This window comes from Ursus arctos, unplaced genomic scaffold (assembly GCF_023065955.2).
Source record: "Ursus arctos isolate Adak ecotype North America unplaced genomic scaffold, UrsArc2.0 scaffold_24, whole genome shotgun sequence".
Lineage (NCBI taxonomy): Eukaryota > Metazoa > Chordata > Mammalia > Carnivora > Ursidae > Ursus > Ursus arctos.
In genome coordinates, this window is record NW_026622919.1 from 35,610,497 (window position 1) to 35,632,085 (window position 21,589).

At 46.2% G+C, this 21,589-nt stretch overlaps 1 protein-coding gene across 4 annotated transcripts in view; it reads right to left on the reverse strand.

The window, feature by feature from the left end:
• Positions 1 to 21,589, reverse strand: part of HNF1B (HNF1 homeobox B) — a 138,563-nt gene that overhangs the window by 100,843 nt on the left and 16,131 nt on the right. For all 4 annotated transcript variants that reach the window (XM_026517573.4, XM_026517572.4, XM_026517571.4 and 1 more), the window contains exon 5: positions 11,787 to 11,857. The gene's annotated coding sequence lies outside the window, so the exon portion shown is untranslated. The remainder of the gene's footprint in view (positions 1 to 11,786; positions 11,858 to 21,589) is intronic.

Consider the following 21,589-nt stretch of genomic DNA (forward strand, 5'->3'; position numbering starts at 1 on the left):
AGCACACAGTATGAGTCTCAAAGCTCAACAGGGTCACAGGTTAACCCACTGTTTATTCTAACATGAAAATGAACTACTAAATTCTCGTATCAATTCTTACCTTCACCCAAATCTCTCAGCTTAGCCTTGTAACATCCCATTTATGGTATTAGATTCTGTATCAGGAATCTTTTGGTGGTGACTCAAACTCACTTAAGCAGAAAAGACATTTATTGGAAGGCTCCTGGGGGCTCAGAGAGCTGACTGGAGACTGGGGATTATGGTTGAGGAACATCAACAGGGATCCCTTTGGCGTGGCTGCCTTGGTCAGTGCTGCAGCTGATCCCTGCTCAGTTGCTCTCTGCTCAAGATTCTGTTTCCAGGCAAGGGGCATCAGACTGGTCAGGCTTGGGTCACCTGCCCACCGGGGGTACAGAGGCCCCACCAGACTATGCTTGGTGCAGAAGAGATCATTCCAATAAAGGCAACAAGGTTGCTGTTCGGGAGGAGAAGGGGATACAGAGCAGTCAGAATCCAACCAACTCCCCTTCTACTCAGCAACACTGATCACATGGCTCGGTAGCTGTCACAGCACATTCGGTCCTGGCAGCTGGATCAGAGTGAGAACGTGCTGGATGGAGGCCTGGAGGAAATCTACAGCAGTTAGGTGGATGTTAAGGACGACGGACGTTCCCAGCCTACACTTGCCCTTGGACGTCACCTTCAGGGACAGAATTCCACGCTAGATCTGATTTACTGTGGTAAGCGTTAAGGCGCTTAGGGGTAAAATGGAACAAAACAAAATTTTGCTTTAGTTGATGTTAGCTTTGCTTGTTTATTTCAGGTGTTTGTATCTAAGGGGCAAATACAAATACATTTAGCTGTCAGCATATAATTGTGTTCTCAGAAGCTAGTGATTCATTCCCTTATTCATTGATGTAACAAATCACGTCATGGATATTTATTTACTGAGAACCTTGGTCCTGGGTACCGTCTAGGAGCTGAGGAGATACAAACAGGGAGGGCATGATCTCTGTCCTCCAGGTGTAATGTCCAGGTAATGACAGAAGTCGTACGAATACTTCAGTCTACTTGGAAGGAACGGTTCAACACAAAGGCTCTGAAGTCAGACACGCAATAGTGCAGCTCTGGATTTGAACCCTGGCCATGTGACCTCTGGCCAGTTACGGACTCTCTCCAAACTTCAGTTTTCTCATCTGGATAATGGGGATAATAATAGCTCCTAATTCAAAGAGTGGCTATTCTCCTCAAGTACATTAGTAGATTCCATGTAATCCCAAACTCCCAGCATTTTTTAAAAATGGAAGTTGAGGGGCTCCTGGGTGGCTCAGTCGGTTAAGTGTCTGCCTTCGGCTCTGATCATGATCCTGGGGTCCCGGGATTGAACCCCACATCGGGCTTCCTGCTCAGTGGGGAAGGTGCTTCTCCCTCTCCGTCTGCCCCTCCCCCCACTCATTCTCTTTCTCTCAAAAAAATAAATAAAATCTCTTTTTCAGAATGGACGTTGATAAGCAGAGTGAATCTAAAATATATAAGGAAATAAAAAGGGCTAAAAATAGCCAAGACAATGTCAAAGAAGAACAGAGCTCGAAGGGTCATGCTACCATATAACACAATGTATTGTAAGGCTATGGCCCCTCCAACAGTGTGGCTTTGGCCCAAGGGTAGACAAATAGACTAAGGGAAGCGTCTGGAAATAGACTGATGTGTATAGTTCACTTAATGTATTAATTTATGACAAAGATAATATTGCAGAGCTGTGGGGAAAGGATTTTTTTTTTTTTTTTGGTAACAATATTTGTCCTGTTGTGTCTTGCTTATCTCACGTAGCACCGTGTCTTCAAGACTCATCCATGCTGTAGCGAGTGTCAGAACTTCATTTCTTTTTAAGGCTGAACACTACTCCATTGTATGTATGTACCACAATCCATTTATCCATTCATCCACCGGAGGACATTTGTGTTGTTTCCAGCTTTTGGCGACTGTAAATCATGCTGCTTTGCATGTTGGTGTACAAATTTCTGTTCAAGTTCCTGTTTTCAGTTCTTCCAAGTTTATACTCAGAAGTGAAATTGCTGGGTCATTTGCTAATTCTGTGTTGAATTTTCCGAGGATCTGCTATCCATTTTCCACTGTGGCTGCACATTTTACGTTACCATCTACCTTATACAAGATTTCCAATTTATCTACATCATTGCCAACACGTATTTTCTAGTTTTTTTGTTTGTTTTTTTGTTTTTGTTGATAGCCATCCTACTGGGTATGACCTAGTTTTGTTTTGTTTTTTAAGGGGGGCGGTGACAGGGAAAGAGAGAAGGAGAGAGAGAATCTTAAGCAGGCTCCATGCTCAGCACGGAGCCAAACGTGGGGCTCCATCTCACGACCCCGAGATCATGACCTTAGCCAAAACCAAGAGTTGGACACTTAACCGACTGAGCCACCCAGGTGCCCCCTGACCCCGTTTTTTAAATTTATTTTTTGTATTGCTAAATGGGTGTCTCACTTTGGCTCATCATGGTCACTGGTCACTATATATGAAATTTAAATTAACATTTAGTGGGTGTTTGCCACATAATAGCATTGAACTGAGTAATTTATTACCTTACTTAATCACCATAACAATAATTTTTTGGCAAACACTTAATTGAAATACGACATGCATACAGAGAATTGTGCAAATCATAAGTGTACCCACTGATGCATTTGCACGAAGTGAATACGCCTACATGGCCACACCTAGATAAAAAGCTAAAACATCAGCTCTCCAGAAATCCCCTCTCTTACTGCTGCCCAGTCCCTCACTCCCCACCAACCCCCAGTAGAAAGCCATGATAACTAATAACTTGACTTTAAACTCATAGATTAGTTTTCCACGTTTTTGAATTTTATATCAAAGGAATCATAAAATACAAAATCTTTTGTGTATTGCTTCTTTTACTACATATATGTTTATGAGGTTCATTCATGTTTTCACATGTAATAATAGCTCATTTATTAGCATTGCTAAATAGCATTCCATTTAATGACCATATCACTATTTATTTATCCATTCTACTGTTGAGGGATATTTTGGCAGCTTCCTGCTTTAGGCTATTAGTAACAGTTCTGCTGTGAACTTTCTTTTGGTCAATGTCTTTTGATGAATATATGCCCACAATTCTATTGGTATTCACCCAGGAGTAGGACTGCTAAGTCATAGGGTGTGCAAGGATTTAGCTTCAGTGGCTACTTCCAAAGGGTTTGGTAAATATACACCCTCCACAGAATAGGAGAGTTCTAGGAGCTCCAGCCACTTGCCCACGTTTCGCGTTGTTTCTCTTTTTCATTTTAGCCATGTTTGGTGAATATTATGGTCTAGATGCATTCCCCCGCCCCATACAATTCATTTGCTGAAACCTAATCCCCAGCATGATGCTATTTAGTGGTGGGGGCTTTAGGAGGTGATGACGGGATTGGTGCCCTTATAAAAGAGGCCCTAGAGACATCCTTAGCCAAGGTGACAGCTAGAAAGCACAGTGTGTGGACCAGGAAGTGGGTCCTCACCATATACCAAATCCACGCCTACACTGTGGGACTTCCCAGCCTCCAGAACCATGAGAAATGAATGTCTGCTGTCTAAAAGCCACTCCAGGGGCATCTGGGGGGGGCTCAGTCATTAAGCGTCTGCCTTCGGATCAGGTCCTGATCCCAGGATCCTGGGATTGAGCCCCACATCCGGCTCCCTGCTCCGCTGGGAGCCTGCTTCTTCCTCTCCCACTCCCCCTGCTTGTGTTCCCTCTCTCGCTGGCTGTCTCTCTGTCAAATAAATAAATAATATCTTTAAAATTAAATAAATAAAAACAAAGAAAAGCCTCTATGGTGTTTTCTTACAGCAGCACGCAGGGCCTGAGGCGGTGACGGTGTAGTGGTATTGCACTGTGCTCTGAATTGGCATTCTCCGGGAAACAGTGAAATTGAGCACTATTTTCATACATTTATTGGCTGCTTGGATATCTTCTTCTGGGCAGTGTCTGTTCAAATCTTTTGCCCACTTTTCTATTGCGTTGTCTTCCTTTTTTCTTATTAATTGTGAAAGTCCTTTATTCTGAAAATGAGTCTTTGTGTATCATATATTGCAAATATCTTTTCTCACTTGCCTTTCACTCTCTTAATGGTGTCTTTTGATGAAGAGAAGTTTTAAAGTTTAATCTAATCCAGTTTACTGTTTTATTTTTTAAAATTAAAAAAATATATTTATTTGAGAGAGAGCTAGGAAGAGAGGCAGAGGGAGAGGGGAAGAAAGTCTTAAGCAGACTCCGCCACTGAGCTTGGGGCTCAGTCTCAAGACCCTGAGATCAAGACCTGAGCTGAAACCAAGAATTGGAGGCTTAACTGACTGCGCCACCCAGGCGCCCCAGTCAACTGTCTTATTTTAATGATTAGCACTTTTTGTATTCTATTCAAGAATCTGCCATCCTCCAAGGTGATGAAGACATTTTGTTTTATCCTACAATATTTATTAGTTTTTCTTTTACATTCAGCTTTATAAGGCATCTGAATAAATCTGAATATATTTCTATGTATTATGTAAGGTAGGGATTTGAAATTCACCTTTTTTCCATACAGATAGCTAATCAAAAATGAATTAGGTTGTGAATTTGGCCTAGTCCAAATACTACCTCCTTTCTGAAATATTCCCACGGAATCCTAGTTAGAAATAACTAATTCTTCATCAGGCTCCTCTGCGAGGAGCCTGCTTCTTCCTCTCCCACTCCCCCTGCTTGTGTTCCCTCTCTCGCTGGCTGTCTCTCTCTGTCAAATAAATAAATAAAATCTTAAAAAAAAAGGGGGGGGGGGGCGCCTGGGTGGCTCAGTCGTTAAGCATCTGCCTTCAGCTCAGGGCGTGATCCCGGCGTTCTGGGATCGAGCCCCACATCAGGCTTCTCTGCTAGGAGCCTGCTTCTTCCTCTCCCACTCCCCCTACCTGTGTTCCCTCTTTCGCTGGCTGTCTCTCTCTGTCAAATAAATAAATAAAATCTTAAAAAAGAAAAAAGAAAAGAAGTAACTAATTCTTTTTAAATAATGCGATACATATTTGCACATCTAGTATTTGCTAGTTTAGCTAGGTTGCTAAGGGGAGACCTCTCTGAGAGCAGACACTTGAGCTCGGATCTGAGAGAAATGACGGAGTTGGGGAAGAAAATTTCAGGAAGAAGAAAGGAGCAGGGAGGCGCAAGCTTGACACGGCCAAGGAACAAGAAGGCCAGCGCCGCTGAAGGATAATGTTCAAGAGGATGTGAAGCACAAGATAATTCTCACATGTGAGATCAAAGGAAACACAACCAGACTGGTATCCCCGCAAGACGACAAAGCCATGCCTACAAAGTTCTGAGGGAAACTGTTGTTCAACCTGGAATTTTTGCATTAAGACTGAGGGCAGAATGAAGACATTTCAGACTTACAAGAACTCAGAAAGTTTACCTATGAAGCAACTTTCCTTAGGGTTTTTACATGGCGGTCTACTCGATAGGGTGAGGACAGGAAGAGGTAGGGGCCTACCCAGGAGGACAGTGAAGCGAAGCGCCGCTGTGAGAACACAGCATCTCCCCCGGACAACAAGTGGTTCAGAATGGAGCAGGTTTGGAAGAGGTTTTTGAGTATTTTTAGCTTTTACTTGTGCCCCTCCAATCCATTGTCCACCATGTTGCTCAAGTAAACTTGGTAAAATTTTAGATTACTCCCCCTTCAGGTTAAAATCCTTTGATGGCTCCCCATAAGTTTCAGAATAAAACACAACTTTCAGTGTGATATAAAAGGGCCTTTGTTAGTGACCTCTGCCCGTCTGTCACCACTCTGGATGGCCACTCGTACCCACTCCTCCAATCGCTCGTCTTTTTACAGACTTCTTAAAGCTCTCTGCCATAGCGAAGCCTTTGTAGCTACTGCTCTTTCTCGGCAAGGAAGCCAGCCCTTTTTCCCCTCCTATCCCTGGAAGATTCTTGTCTTTCAAACTTCATCTTCTTGGGGAAACCTTGTGCTCTCCCACCCACCACTGGCTTCTGTGTCCTTGGTTTTACCCCATGATTTCTCTATGCCTCTCCCCTCTAGTACTAATCTGTCTCTTTTTCATTTTTTACATATTTATCTGTTCTCCTCACTAGCTTATAGTCTTGAGAGTAGGGAATGCATTTTTTTTTAAATATAGTCTCCATGCCCTAGCATGGAGCCCAACATGGGGCTTGAACTCATGACCCTGAGAGCGAGACTTGAGCTGAGATTAAGAGTCAGAGCTTCACCGACTGAGCCACCCAGGTGCCCTGGGGCTGCACTGTAATCATTGTTGAAGTTTCTATGATGGCTTCTCTGTGGTCAGATTTGGGTAAAATCTCAGTGGCATCATTTGCTATGTTGTCTTGGGAACTCTGAGTCTCACTTTCCTCACTTGCAAAATGATGTGGTCTTTTTATCTGCAGCACTTGGCACACAGAAAGTGCCCAGTAAGTTGTGCGGAATGAATCCATGCAGATGCGCAGAGTTCCCAGGGTAGGAGCCTCTCAGCAGGGGAGGGAGGATGACTCACTTCAATCAATCTTGATTCCTCCCTTGCCCTCCCAAGGAGGAGTGCTCAGCTTTCTCTCTTAAGACCGTTATGCCTTGAGGGTGGTGGGGGAAAATCTGAAAAATGCAGGCTCTTTTCTTTTTCATGTTTATCCATGTGTTGACCTAAGGAATTCAGGATATCTCAGAGGGCAAAAATTTCCCAAACATGCCATTGTCTGACCATTCTTACCAACTATCTAAACATGGTGTTGCTTTTGGGCCTAAATTTTCTTAGATGTGGATGTGTTAGTTATAAACTGCCCAGAGGAGGCAAAAGGATCATGTACCCATTCTGCAGATGGAAAACCTGGTAATCTTCTCTAAACTCCTCAGAGCCCAAGAACTCACATACTTTGTTAAGAATCTACCCAGAAGAGGGGTGCCTGGGTGGCTCAGTCAATTAAGCATCTGCCTTCAGCTCAGGCCATGATCTGGGGGTTCTGGAATTAAGCCCCATGGTGGGCTCCCTGCTCAGAGGGTAGTCTGCTTCTCCCTCTGCCCCTACCCCTATACCTATCCCACCCCTGCTTGTGTTCTCTCAAATAAATAAATGAAATCTTAAAAAAAAAAAAAAAAAAAGGAATCTACCCAGAAGAGGTCCCCAGCACCCCTGCACTGAGTGTCTCCTCTCTCCCAGTTAAATGAATATTCTCTTTTTGTTCTTATGGTGGAGGCAGCATCCCCATGGGGCTGCTCTACTGTGAATGAGTTTCTAGAAGCAAGAAAGAGAGCTGACCCTTCTCAATGTGTTTACAAGACCTGGAGCAGAGTCACAGAATGGATTGTGAGCTGGTACATGAAGGTTCATAGCAGCATTATTCATAACAGCCAAAAACTGAAAACAACCCAAATGTCCATGAACTGATAAATGGGTACATAAAATGTGGTATATCCCTACAATGGAATATTAGCAGAAAAAAGAATGAAGTACGGACACGTGCTGCAACCTGGATGAATCTTGACCTTATATTCAGTGAAAAAAGCCAGACACAAAATATCACATGTTATATGACTCCACATATATGAAATGGCCAGAGCAGGCCAATTTATAGAGACACAAAGCAGGTTAGTGGTTGCTTAGGGCTGGGGGTGGCGGTCGGGAGCAATGGGGGAGTAGCCCCTGACGGGTGTAGGGTTTCTTTTTGGGGTGATGAAAACGTTGTAAAATTGATTGTACACAACACTGTGAATACACCAAAAGCCACTGATCTGTACACTTGAAATGTGTGAATTGTAGCTCAAAAAAGCTGTTTAGAAAGAAATGGATCTAATATATACAATGGAATATTACTCAGCTATCAGAAAGAACGAGTTCTCAACATTTGCTGCAACATGGACGGCACTGGAGGAGATAATGCTAAGTGAAATAAGTCAAGCAGAGAAAGACAATTATCATATGATTTCTCTCATCTATGGAACATAAGAACTAGGAAGATCGGTAGGGGAAGAAAGGGATAAAGAAAGGGGGGTTAATCAGAAGGGGGAATGAAGCATGAGAGACTATGGACTCTGAGAAACAAACTGAGGGCTTCAGAGGGGAGGGGGGTGGGAGAATGGGATAGGCTGGTGATGGGTAGTAAGGAGGGCACATATTGCATGGTGCACTGGGTGTTTTACGCAACTGATGAATCATCGAACTTTACATCAAAAACCGGGGATGTACTGTATGGTGACTAACATAATATAATAAAAAAACATTAAAAAAAAAAGAATACTTACATAAAGGAAGAATGAAGGGGGGGGTAAACAGAAGGGGAAATGAACCACGAGAGACTGTGGACTCTGGGAAACAAACTGAGGGCTTCAGAGGGGAGGGGGGTGGGGGACTGGGATAGGCCGGTGATGGGTAGTAAGGAGGGCACGTATTGCATGGTACACTGGGTGTTATACGCAACTAATGAATCATCGAACTTTACATCAAAAACTAGAGATGTACTGTATGGTGACTAACATAACAATAAAAATAAAAAAATAAAAATTAAAAAAATTAAAAAAAGAGCAGGCATATATATAAGTAAAAAAAAGAAAGAAAGAAAGAAAGAAAGAAAAGAAAGAAAGAAAGAAAGAAAGAAAGAAAGAAAGAAAGAAAGAAAGAAAGAAAGAAAGAAGAAAGAAAGAAATGGATCTAGAGAAGAGTTGGGGTGGGGAGAAAAAAAGACCTGATTGTGCTCTCCCATGGATCTCCTCCTGCAAGCACTCATTCTGCAGGAAGAAGAATCAAGATCCTAACAGTGGTTCTGAGACCGATTTCTGATCATCAGGCCTTCCTCTCCCCCTCAGTAGAGAAGAGTTAGTTATCAGAGTGGGCTCTAGCTGGGTCGTCTTTAAGGTTAACTTTTGCAAACTATTGCTAACTTTTGATTCTCCCTTTCCCTTCTTTCTGTCTTCTTCTTCTCAGGGACCCAGTTGTCCTATGGGTAGACCAGGTGCACCACAACGTGGATCACAGAACTGGGGCAACCAATCTGTCTGGAAAGTGCGTTGAGTACAACACTGGTTCAGGGTACAGTGCCCTGAATTCAAGGTTCACCTTCAGTGTTTCTCTGCAGGAAGCTATAAGGATGGTCCCTTCCTGTAGAAGCTCGTGGTCAGGTAGGGAGATTGGCCAATTCATGCCAAGAAAGAGCTCAGGATGCAGGCGTTTCTGCTTTTTCTTCTCCATGAGGGATTGAACATGAGGCTGGCCAATGGAGGTCAGCTTGGCAAGAGGCACAGTACCAACCTTCACACGTATGCAACCAAATTTTGTTCAACACATAACATTTACTTTTCTTACAAATGACTATCTATGGCCATTCTCTGTCAGATTGAACATTGAGACTGTATTTCTCAAAGGAGTGCAGGTCCAACTTACTTTAAGAGCGAGGAGGCATAGGGCAAGGCCACACTTAAGCCCTTGCCAAGAAAGCAAGAGTGAGTACTGGAGTGTTCCAGCACTTGCCTTGATTACTTAAGAGATATGATCAGGGCAGGGACAGGTGGACTCACACAGCGGCATGGGGCAAACCAGGGAGTAAAGGGTTAACTGCCAGGGGGTTTGGACCCATAAGACACTGCTACACTGTAGTTGTTGTGATTGTGTTGTGATAATTGCTGGCTTGTTTCCTGTTGCTTTGAATCTTTTGATTCCTTCAAGTATGCCACCAAAAATTCTGGTATCTGAAAAAGCTGAGAGCCACTGGGTTATCTACTCATTCCCCAAAGTCCCCTCTGATTAAGACTGCCAGATAAGGGGGCGCCTGGGTGGCACAGCGGTTAAGCGTCTGCCTTCAGCTCAGGGCGTGATCCTGGCGTTATGGGATCGAGCCCCACATCAGGCTCCTCCGCTATGAGCCTGCTTCGCTTCTTCCTCTCCCACTTCCCCTGCTTGTGTTCCCTCTCTCGCTGGCTGTCTCTATCTCTGTCGAATAAATAAATAAAATCTTTAAAAAAAAAAAAAAAGACTGCCAGATAAAATACAGAACACCTGTTTAAATTTGAATTTCAGATAAACGATGAGTAATTTTTTTACTGTGTGGTGTCCCATGAAATATGTGTTTGTCTGAAATGCAAGTTTAATTGGGAGTCTTCCATTTTTATTTGAATTTGGCAACCCTACCTGTGATTCCCTTTGCAGAGTGATAAATGCCGCCCCAGCTCGGGGTAATGTGTTGTACTGTGCGCCATCTAGTGGCCACATGAACAAGGTGGAAACCAGGAAATCACTTGAAAATGGCAATGTGAGAAAGTTGAAACAACTCTGTTCTCATTTTTAAGATTCTTTAAATTTTTTTTTAAAACCTTACTTCTTTGGATGTGGTGTCTGTGACCCAATCAACAGCTTAAAGTGCCCAGCAAATATCTGAAGTCCCTTGTAAGTCATCCCGTGTTTAAAGGGCAACACTCACCAATCCACCAGTGGAGACCTTGGGCTCCCCCATTAACACATAAATGCGAATGTGCAGCCTTGTCCTTGATCTACTGGGGCTCCTAGTAATTGTTTTATAGTTTCTAGTAATTGTTTTATAATAAGCACGTGGTTGCCAGCAGTATCTAGCACGATATAGGTCAAGCTGGTGTAATTTTATTAAACCCAACTGGGCCCATAGGGAGACACAGAGAAACAAGTATTTCCTGTTTATTGTTTACCCAGGGGTATGGGGTTAAGTGCCAAAGGGAGCTGGCACCATCCAATGAGCCGCTAGCTGCAAGCTGGAGTCGTCTGGCATGTTTTTCAAAATACCAGTGCCTCTGCCTTCCCCCTCTCACCTCCCCTCTTCCCCCTGCCCTTCCTCCTACTCCTCTTCTCCTTCCTGTTCTGTTCAAATGGGGGAGTTAGGGATCTGCATGACATTGCTTTAAAGTGGTGCATTACACAGCTCTGAAGACTGAGTAAGAGATGGACTTTGAAATCAGATTTCCCTTTAAAGCTTGGGATATTTTAGGGACAAAATCTCTCCTCCTCGGTATATCCACAGAGGCCTATCCGCTTTGTTTTGTTTTGTTTAACGGAGAAGGCTGAAAGGCACAGGAGCTTCTCTGTCTCCAATTTTGCTCCTGTGGTTCTGTGATCTCATCACAAACACTCGTTATGAAATGACGATTGCAATTTAGCCCAGAATAAAAGCTCAATTTGTTCTTTGAGTAGATATTAGAATAAATTGAAAGGGAGTTCTGGATAGAAGTTTATTTTCAAACACCCTCCAAATTGACAAGGTAGTTCGATAATTGTAACAGTAATTGTAATAATAATGATAAAAATTACCTGCAACTTATCTAGAGTCTCTTATTTGCTGGATATTAATCAGGACGCTTGGCACACATTCTCTCTCTCTCTCTTTTTTTTTTTTAACTCTCAAAGCAACCCAGCAGGCTGGGGACCATTACCCATGTTCCACATAAGGAAACTGAGGCTATATTTCCTCAGATGACACAGCTGGTAAGCAGCAGGGCTGTTTTTAGCTTTGTCTGAATGCAAAGCCTTTGTTCTTCCTTCTCTGATATTCTGCCAAGGCTACAATGCACAGTTCTGCGGGGGTCTTTCCCCTCTAAGCGCACGCTTGGGATGCAGAGCTCACTTCCAAGTCCCTCACATGTTCAACGACACAGTTTCCAGCCACCGTCACCCAGTGTTTTGAGGTTACTTGAAACCAGATTTTAAAAATTACTCACTTCCTTCTGGCTGGCTCAAGGAGTCCAAAAGCAGTTTTCATTTTTTTAAAACTTACCTTTGAGGAGCTGAGTCACGCTGGGTCTTATTGGAGCTTTGGTGATGATATTCTAGGCTATCCCTAAGGATCTGTGGAGGACAAACAAGAAAACAAACAACCATCTGTGAAATGAGAAGTGGGGATATTACCAACACCAAAACCGTATTGCAGAATCAATGCATTCCTCGTGCCTCAAGGCCCCGCATGCTGAAATGATGACCCCTCCTCTGCAAAACTTTCCACGACCTGCCTCTGCTGGGGGGCCATGAACTGCTCCCTCCAGGCTTCCAGCGCCTCTCGCTCAGGCCTCTGTTCTGCTCAGCCCACTCTGTCAGAAGCGGTGGGCTGTGGGGTGTGTGCAGACACCTCCCTTTCTCTAGACTATGAACTCCCTGGGCTGAGCAGAGTGGGTCTAGACTAGGCTCAGGCTTCCCCGGTGAGTGTGTGGGTGTCCAGGGGGAAGGGGTCCCAGGGCACGTGAGCAGGCAGCAGGCAGGAAGGAGGAGTCTTTGCAGGGCTTTGCCTGGGGACTCAGGATGGCTCGGATGCCTCTCTAGGGAGGGCTCTGAAAATCCGAATGGTGTCGTAGGATGGTAAATCGTGTCCATTTCACAGCCTGTGGTTTTTCTGAGCACCCTAGATTTTCCTGAACGCCTTTAGCCTCTCCTCTGTGACCCCCACCCCTCCCCCCTGGCTGTCATAGGACTGAGAACACTCATTCTTTCATTTAGCAAGCACTTCCTGAGAGTCTGTTCTGGGCAGGGTACTGTGCTGGGTGCTGGGGATAAAATGGTGAACAAAACTATCCATGGCTCCCACCCCCACGAAGCTTACAGACAAGGGGAAAGGTTACAAGCACTGGGACTAAAAGTGTCCAACACACCGTGAGCTCCTTGAAAGTATAGATTAGGTTGTATTTCCTTCTTAACATTTCCATTTTATTTTTTTCATTTATTATGTTATTCACACACCACAAAATACACACTTTGAAAGTGGGCAATTTTAACCACTTTAGTATATTCTCAAGGTCGTGCGACCCTCACCCCGGTCTACTCGCAGAACATTTTCATTCCCCCCAAAAGGAAGCCCATATACCCATTAGCCACTACTCCCCATTCCCTCCTGCCCCCAATCTCTGGCAACCACCAATCTACCTTCTATTCTGTGGGTTTGCCTTTTCTAGACGTTTCACGGAAATGGAATCATGCAATATGTGGTCTTTCGTGTCTGGCTTCTTTTACTTGGCATCGTGTGACCAGGGTTTGTCCAGCCTGTGGCATGGATCAGTGCTTCAAACCTTTCTATGGCCAACAAACCCCGTGATACAAATATCGCACATTCTGTTTCGTGGGTCATCAGTGGCTGGATGGCTACGTTTCCTTCCGCCTGTCTTGCCTCCGTGTCCTCCTCCTTCCCTCTTCTCTTTCTTCTTGCCTCTCTTCTCCATTCCTCCTTCCTTCCCTTATTCCTGCTCTTCTCTCTCAGACGCCTGTGACTCCACACTTATTGTGTGACAGGCATCGTTATTAAGCACCTGATAAAGCCTCCAGCCTGATGTAAATTGAAAGGCACCATGTACCATTTTTTTAAATGAATGCTTCACTTTAAAACAGGTTTAGATTTGCTGATAAGTTATGGAGATAGTACAGAATTCCTGTCTACCTGTCACCCGGTCTCCCCTACAGTGATTGTCTTACACACGAGGGTGCATTCATTCCAACGAAGGAGCCAGGATCGTTACAGAACTGTCAACTAAACTCTACGCTTAATTCAGATTTCACTGGTTTTCCCCCTAATGGCCTTTTCCTGCTCCAGGATCCCACAGTGCCTTTAGTCGCCCTGTCTCCTGAGGCGACTCTGGGCTGTGAGGCTCTCTCAGGCTTCTCTTGTTTTGGATGACCTTGACAGTTTTGAGGAATACTGGTCAGGTTCTTTGTAGAATGTCCCTCAGTTGGGTTTTGTCTGTTTTTGTTTCTCGTGGTTCGACTGGGGTTATGGGTTACAGGGGGGATGGCCACGGAGGTGAATAAAGGCATCATTTTTAAACTGCTGTGAGAAGCCTTACAACTAAGAAGTGAGACCAAGTCTGCCAGGATTACTCAGAAAAAGAGAGAGAGAAAGAGGGAGGGAGAGAGAGAGAAGCTTTACTGTTGCGACCCTCAAATGATAAGGGTATGGAAGGACCCCCTGGCCTTTTTCCAAAGAGAGTTGTATGTCCCCTGTCTCTACAGTGGTGAAGAAGAAAGCCTTTATCGGGCACATATACACAACTGGACATTTGTTCTTTCTCTCCCTTTGGCTCTTTGGTGTGACCTTGGGTGAATCGAGCCCTCTTTCTTGGTGTCCACAGAATCCAGCAGTTGTAACCACTGACCTCCAAGGCTTCTTCCTGTTACAACAATGTATGCTCTAAGACATGATCCCTAGTCTCCTCAACACCCAGCACATGCACGGTGTGGTCCCCTCTTCTTCCATGTCAGTCTCAGGTGGTCGGAGTCACATGACATACGCCCCCAGAGAACAGGCCCGCCCAACCCCGTTTTTAAAGCCTCCTTTGCAGACAAACACATGGAGAAAACAGAACCTAGAAGCTTTGATGAGGATCTCCACTCTGAGGAATGTGGTGAGCGCTCTGGAGCGGCGGTGCCCCGAGCAGCACCCCTGTCCCTGGCTGTCCCTGCTCCCCTGCTGACACAGCACGAGGGCCAGAGGGGTGATGGGGGTCACAGGCAGCTCCACACGCTGCACGATGTTGGAGACTCACCCCAAGGGGCTGTTTTGGTTCAGCAGCTCCTGTGGCTGGAACAAGTTAATCACTGATGACAGGAGATTAATTTATAACCGGACAGCAGACAAGATAGTTCAGGCTTGGGCGGGGTGGCACTGAGCTGGGGCACGGGGCGTTGGCAGAGGACGCCTGGTCTGCAGCTTGGCGCGGAGGCTGAGAGCTTCAGAGCCGCACCGCTTCCTAGAGACCAGCTGGACAGAAAAGAGAGGGAAACTGTGCCAGGGACCCTCCTCTCTCTAGCAGATTCGCTGATCTTAGAAGACCTTTCCAGACGACGGCTGAGCTTATTGGAAACGTCCAGTGTGAAAAGTGCAGTTAGGTGGGATATCAGCCTGCCAAGGCAGCCCAGGCCCACTGGCTGAGCTGTATGGGAGGGGACAAAAAGGAGACAGAAGGCGATGGAAAGATGCGCAAGGCTAGCTGGGTGTCCGGAGTGGGGTGTGGGGTGAGAGGTGGTCCCTGCAGCCTGCAGCACCTCGCTCGTGGACTGCTCCCACTCCAGCGAAGGCAGTTCTTTGAGGATCTACCCTCCCACCCCACCTGCACCCCTTCGGTCATTCCCAACGTGACTACCCCCTTCTGGGCCCAAAAAAGATAGAAATGAATCGTGATGTGCAGACCCCTCTGGGGCCTGAACTTCACACTCCAGACATTGCTTTTGCATCAAGTACAAAGACCCTTTCCTGCCACATGGGACACGCATGATGTCTGTGGGCTGCCATTCTGCCAGCGGCAGCAAGCTCGTGTTTCTAGGCAGGACAGTTTGGAATTCTGAAGTCAAGCCCATTTATCAAGGAAGCCCCTGGCAAGACGGCCCTGATGGCACAGGGTTCAGGGGTCTATTCCACGAGGCCGCGGTCTCACTAGAGAAAGAAGATAAGAAAATGCGAGAAGGCAAATGGAACCAAAAATAGGAAGGAAGCCAGATTAAAAATGGGGGTCGCTGAAATGCAGGCTTCCCACCCACAAGCGTTCTGGGAGCCCGGCTGAAACATGGATGACTTATGCTTGATCGCCTACCAGGAGCCCAGTCCTTGTCATTTTGATTCAATCTCCTTGTCCTCCCCCCAGAGGCACACCCCCTGCAGTATCCTGTTTCTGTTTTAGTTCATGTGGTTCCTTCCACCCAGAATGCCATTCCCTCCTTTCTTCACCTTGCTCATATTTGCCAAGACCCGGCTGACGCATCATTTCCGCCGGAAAGCCTACCATGAACCTTCAGGTTGGACCTCGCGCTCCTTCTCTTTGGTATCTAAGGTTCCTGATATCTATTGCAACAATATTCGTGGGTTCCCAACCCTGAGAGGCAATTTAGCAATACCGGGAGGACCTTGTTAAAAATACAAATCCTTGATGCCTGAATCTCTTGGGGTGAGGCTTGGGAAGCTGTGTTTTTAAGTCTTCACATGTGTTTTGGATGCCAGGCCAGGGCTGGGTATCTCTTGTCTAGTCTGTGTCCCCTGGGCCTGGGCTCAGGGCTTAGGTCATGGAGAGCACACGCCACTGTGCCCAGACAGCCCCTAGGCCTGGCAGAAAGGGATACAGAAGGGCAAGACCCATGGCCTTTGGTTCAGATTGTTTCCATCCATTCATAGCTCCTGCCTCATGCCCCAGACGCTGTCCTAGGGATAGAAGAGCAAAACCCAACACAGCTGCCCTCACACAGCTTACAGGCTACTCAGGAGACAGAGGCCAATCACATCACCTACACACGTTATGGCAAAGTGCAACGTGAGCGTTATAAAGGAAAAGCAAAGCTGCTCAGAAACCCTGTGACAGGAACGCTGGCGGAGGCTGGGAGGCCTGGGAAGGCCGGGCAGAGCCCTAAGTGAGGGATCGTGGAGGACAGAGAGGAGCATCGAGCAGTTTCTTACTGGGTTATTCTTAGAACCATGCTCTTTTGGAAGCCAGCTGAGAGGCACTGGGGTATAAGCCCCTCCAGACACCAACATGGTCTCCAAGAGGAGCTTCTCCTCACACCTGCCCCACCACCTGGCCTTCACTTCTGCTTTTCTGCTCTCTGCTCTTGCCATGAGCCTTTGGGAGAGGATGTATTTGTAAGCAGAGGAACAACCTGTTTCTCCCCACTGGGGGCTGCCTGCTAGTATATACAGTGCCTCTGCTGGATGAAAAGATACACGTACCTCCCTCTGAACTGCCATAATCTCACACTGGTCATCAGGCTTGACTAGTGAAGTACAGGCTGGATTTAAGCTACCCTCCCCCCTCCGCCTCCCTCCCCCCCACATCAGAGGAGCACTCTTGCACAGTGAACAGCTTAGACAACCTTGTGTGGTGGCCCTGCTGCCGTCTCGAGCAGGACGTTCTGGCTTCTTGGCTCTCCCTTATAGCTGGAAGATTCCTTTATCCTAGAAGGAGATAATTACATCTTCTATGGGCATAAATCTGTTTGGACATTTAGAGAGGAATTTATATGTATTTTCTGGAGGACTGAGTGTTTTTCTTATCTAAATTGAAAAGAGGATTCTTTTAAATATGATCCAAGAGAGTTCTTTCATATGGTAATCACACATACTCCGGCTGATAAGCCCTAGACTTGGCATAAGGTTCAAAGCAGAAGTTGTGTTCAGATGAAGCACAGGGATGTTTTTTGATCTGATTTGCTTTTAGCTGCTGACATTGGGATAATTTTGGCTTCTGAGTGGCAGGGAGCCTCAGAAACCTGGGAAAATGAGATCTTTTTAAAGAAAGTCCGAGCTACCTAGAATGGGTGGAAGGGTCCTTGTTACCTTTGGGAGCTCGGAAAAAGCAGCATTCTCTGGTGGAAGAAAACTCTTGTCACACGCTAGCCACAGAGGATTTGAGCTGGAGTAGCCTTTGAGAGGCACCTGATCCAGATCCTTCTTTCTGCCAGTGGGGAAACTGAGGCTCAGAGAGAGAAAGTGGATTGGCAGTGGGCGGAGCCAGTTGACACCTGACAGGTACTTTCTTCTGCCCCCAAACCTTGCTGATGGCCCGCAGTGTCCAGTATGAGGATGGTGTGAGCTAACTGGGTGGCTGTGTGTATGGAGAAGGCGAGAAGGGGGCATATAGGGCTAAAGACATGGAATCTTGCCATGGCCAGCATGGCCCCTCCTCTTTCAGATACAGAATGCTGCTCTTCCTACTTAGGAGGGTTAGGGATAAGCATCATCGACAGGCGAGGACGCTGGGAAGGGAAGACGGAAGTCATCTGACGGACTCCAGAGAATGCACAGCAAGCCACAGGCCTCGTGGCTGTTTCACTACCACCACGAGTGATGGTAGTAATCAGTTTGGGGGAGGGAGTTGGGTGTCAAAGTGGCATCCTACCTTGGACACTGTGTCTTTCAATGCTTTCAGTTGTGAGGATAAGATGGGCTAAGGGGTGCTCAGCAAATGGTGGCATCTCTCAATAGAGAGCCCGCTAAGGAGAGGGGTGGAGGCAGGGAACTCAGCAATGCTTTCAGGAGGTGTGATTCTCCCCATCTCACAGATGAGGAAACAGGAAACGTTTCCTGCCCGGAGTCATACGGCTTGATAGCAGTGAAGCCGGGCTCTTCCGGTGGTGTGCGGTATCCTCCGAGCCAGGCTGGCGTCTCTCAGGCTCAGCATAATTCCTGCCCGCTCCAGCTGACAGCACCTTTCCTTGCCTCCAGGCCCTGCCTTCCCTCCCCAGAGGACAGGCAGCAGACATGATCCCCAAATTCAAGTGCGTTTGAGCAGCGGTGTGGCGTTGTGCACGAGCCCTGACTTTGGCAGACGCATGTGTGGGCAGCTCAGGCATTTGAGAAGGCTGGAAATGGGAGTCCCCTTCCCAAAGACGAAAGATCAGGGGATGCTGTGGGACATACCCAGGTTTGGTTTTACTCCTACTTGTTTTCCAAAGGCCTAAGCTCCACCAGCACTCCAGGGCCCTGTTCTGAATGAAGCTTAGGACGTCCGCACAGACATCTCCAACCGAGGCTGCTCCTGCTTGGCTCGTGAGGGGTCCAGGACGCCTTTCCTTCTCGTCTCCTAGTTACTGTGCTTCTGGGGACAAGGAAGGGACAGCTTTGAACAAAGGCTTTCATCATTTCTTTTGTAAAACTCTCCTACAGATTAGGCAACCGGGAGTTTTTCATCAATATCTACTTCTCTAGTGAATTTCAACAAGCTCAAACTCAAAAAAACAAAATTCAACATTTCCATGCCCTGTGGAAGGTGTAGGTAAATGTGGAAAGATGAATTCAAAAGGTGAGCATTTCTAACTCCTGAGGGCACGTGCAGGAATCCCAACCAGGCTGGGAGTGAGGAGACTTCATTTTCAGTCCTTATTCCCTCCTGCTGCCTGTGTGACCCTGGGCAAGTTGATTAACCTCTCTGGGCCTCCATGCTTGCTGAAGCCTCTTTCAGGGCACACGTTTCATCGTTATAAACATGGAAAGAAACCTCTCAGAAATGCAGTTCCTTTGTAGTGCTGACTTTTGCACATTCATCATGGCCAATGATACTTGGGGAGTTTAGAATTTTCTCTTGGTGGGGACGGGGACAGGTGTTTAAAACAAAGAGTTGAGTTCTTTCCAACTGTGGCCTTAAGTCTGGGGGTTTAGGAGGCCAATCAGGCTGTAGAATCATACATTTTACATTGTAGAAATATATCCAATTTGCTTAGAATAAAATCCTGGAGGTAAAGTGTTGTCTCCAAACTCCATTGAGTTGAAGCCTCAGGACTAAGAGCCAGACCGTGTGGTCCAAACTCCTCAGTTGACAGGCGTGGAGGCCCAGAGTCCACGAAGGAAGCACCCCAGGACTACTGGAGAATTTGAGACGGAACTGGAGCCAGAACCTAGTGCCACTACGTCCAGTCTAACGCTTGCGTCCTCTCTGTGTGAATAAAAGCCGATTTGAAGAGTAAGGGATTATAAAAATCATCCTGTTATCTTAAGAACAGCTTTAATATATGTAAATACAGGCCCAGAGATTTTTTTGATAGCTGCAGTTTAACACGCATAAAACCCTGCCCGTCTTCAGACACCACTATGGATGTTCGATTTGCATTTCCTGAAGCCACCCTGGGAGCAGCTCTGAAATAAATTAAAAAGAACGGTCAAGCCTGAATGCACACTGAGGTTTCCATGTGCTCAACTCAGCAGATTCAGGTATGACCCCTACAGAGCTTGGACTCTGAACGGGCACTAGCATTCTCTACGCTCAATGACCATTTCACACAATGAATTCATCTGTGTAATTGTGCTTAGCTGTCCCAAGATTAACTCCATGTTTGCATGAAGATCAAAATGCTTACTTTAAAAAGTTGGGTTTTCTTCCATTTCTGTCTTATCTCGGGAGGTAGTCATGCTTGGAATTTCCTAGGCTTTTCTTTTTTAAATCTCTAGGAGGGACTAAGAATGTGAGCGCAAGTGGTAGGGGGTGGGGTGCCTCACGGACCTTTTATTGTCTTTTTTTTTTTTTTTTTTGAAACAACAGTTGGCTCCCGTTCTTCCCTGTGTTGATGTCCTCTTGTCCAGTGCAACCCGGAAAATCAGGATCGTAGGGTGGGTAACGGCATCCTTGCTTGCCTCCACCCCTAAATCCTACATTAGTTAGAACGTGATCTAGAATTGTGCTTTTTCCAGAAGTTTTCTGTTGGGTTAGAGTTTACGTGCGGTAAGGAGCACACATCGAAGTGTACATCCTGATGGACTTTCATAAATGCATACACTTCTGCATTCGTCGGACTTGGTAGTGAATACCTGCTCTGGGCTCTTCCAAGGCCCACCGCTTCCGAGCGGGGCAGAGGCCGGCATCTGGGGCGCTGAGAGGGTGGTGGTGTGACCCGAGTCAGAGGCCTCATTTTCTCCAGGTTCACCTCACTTGCACTCTCGCTGAAGCTCTGGGAGAAACGCTGGCCGGCACACTGCACTTTCGCTCACAATGGGGATCGGCCGGGAAAGGGAGACGTTTGAATGGGGTGGGGTGTTTCCACTTAATCATTACCACTGCTGACATCAATGAAAACCTGCATGGGCACCCACAATGAGTGGAACGGAGGCCAGACTCTCGGTAAGTATTGTGATGAGGTAGGGGACACACACAACACAAAACCGAGCGTGGCTTGGATTGCAGCTTCGGTGCACGGTTGGTTTTTTTTGGTGCTTGAAGGGTGCAAACCGCCTTGGCTATTTCAAAACAATGTCAGGAGAGGAACGGTTGTGTTTTCCGGGACCTCAGTGGGTGCCCAGGGCACAGGCAGCCTTGAGAACAAATATGTCCTTTCCAGAAATAGGAAGTCCACTATTTACTTAGGCAAGCAATGCTATAAAAGGGCTTTATAAGTTGAGTTGCAGCTCCTGAGCTTTGGACTGACCCCTGGATTTGTCTCAAAAGGCTCCTTCCGGAGGAAGGAAGGTCCTGAAGCTCTCGGGTCGGGTCGAGCACTGGCTCAAACGACTGAAGACAAGCAGAACCTCCCCCATCCGACAAGCTGACGAGCCCGGGGCAAAACCCCCTCGAGACAGCTTCAGAACAAAGATGACAATATCACCATTTCAACCTGAATCGGCATCGCAGCCTGGCTTCAAAATTCATTTTGTGAAGTTAAAAAAAAAAAAGTTTCTAAACTAAAATTCACTCTTAAATCCTATGATTATTGCCTTAAGTCCTTCCTCGTGTACCCCCAACTCTCTCTCTGAGCCCTTCGCCTCATCACACTCCTCTGGCAAAGCCACAGCCTTGCTTAGATCTGACTCCGCTCACCTCATGCCTGACCCCGTGTAGCCGAACCAGGTTCCAGAAAAACACACAATCATGCTGCTGGCTCACACTTTAAATTCACAACCTCAGACTTCAAGAGGCTCCTTCGTGCTGCCAGGGGGTTATGCTATGTATCCCTGGTCAATATATATTGGGATATCCCATTCAATCAGTATTTGTCGAATGAATGGATTGAATAAATGAATTTTATTTAGGGTCCTATCGGCACTAAAGTTCTGCTTGCCCAAGTTTACAAGTCAATTTTATTTTTAAAACTTTTTTTTTTTTTTTTTTTAAATGAGCACTGGCCTTGGACCCA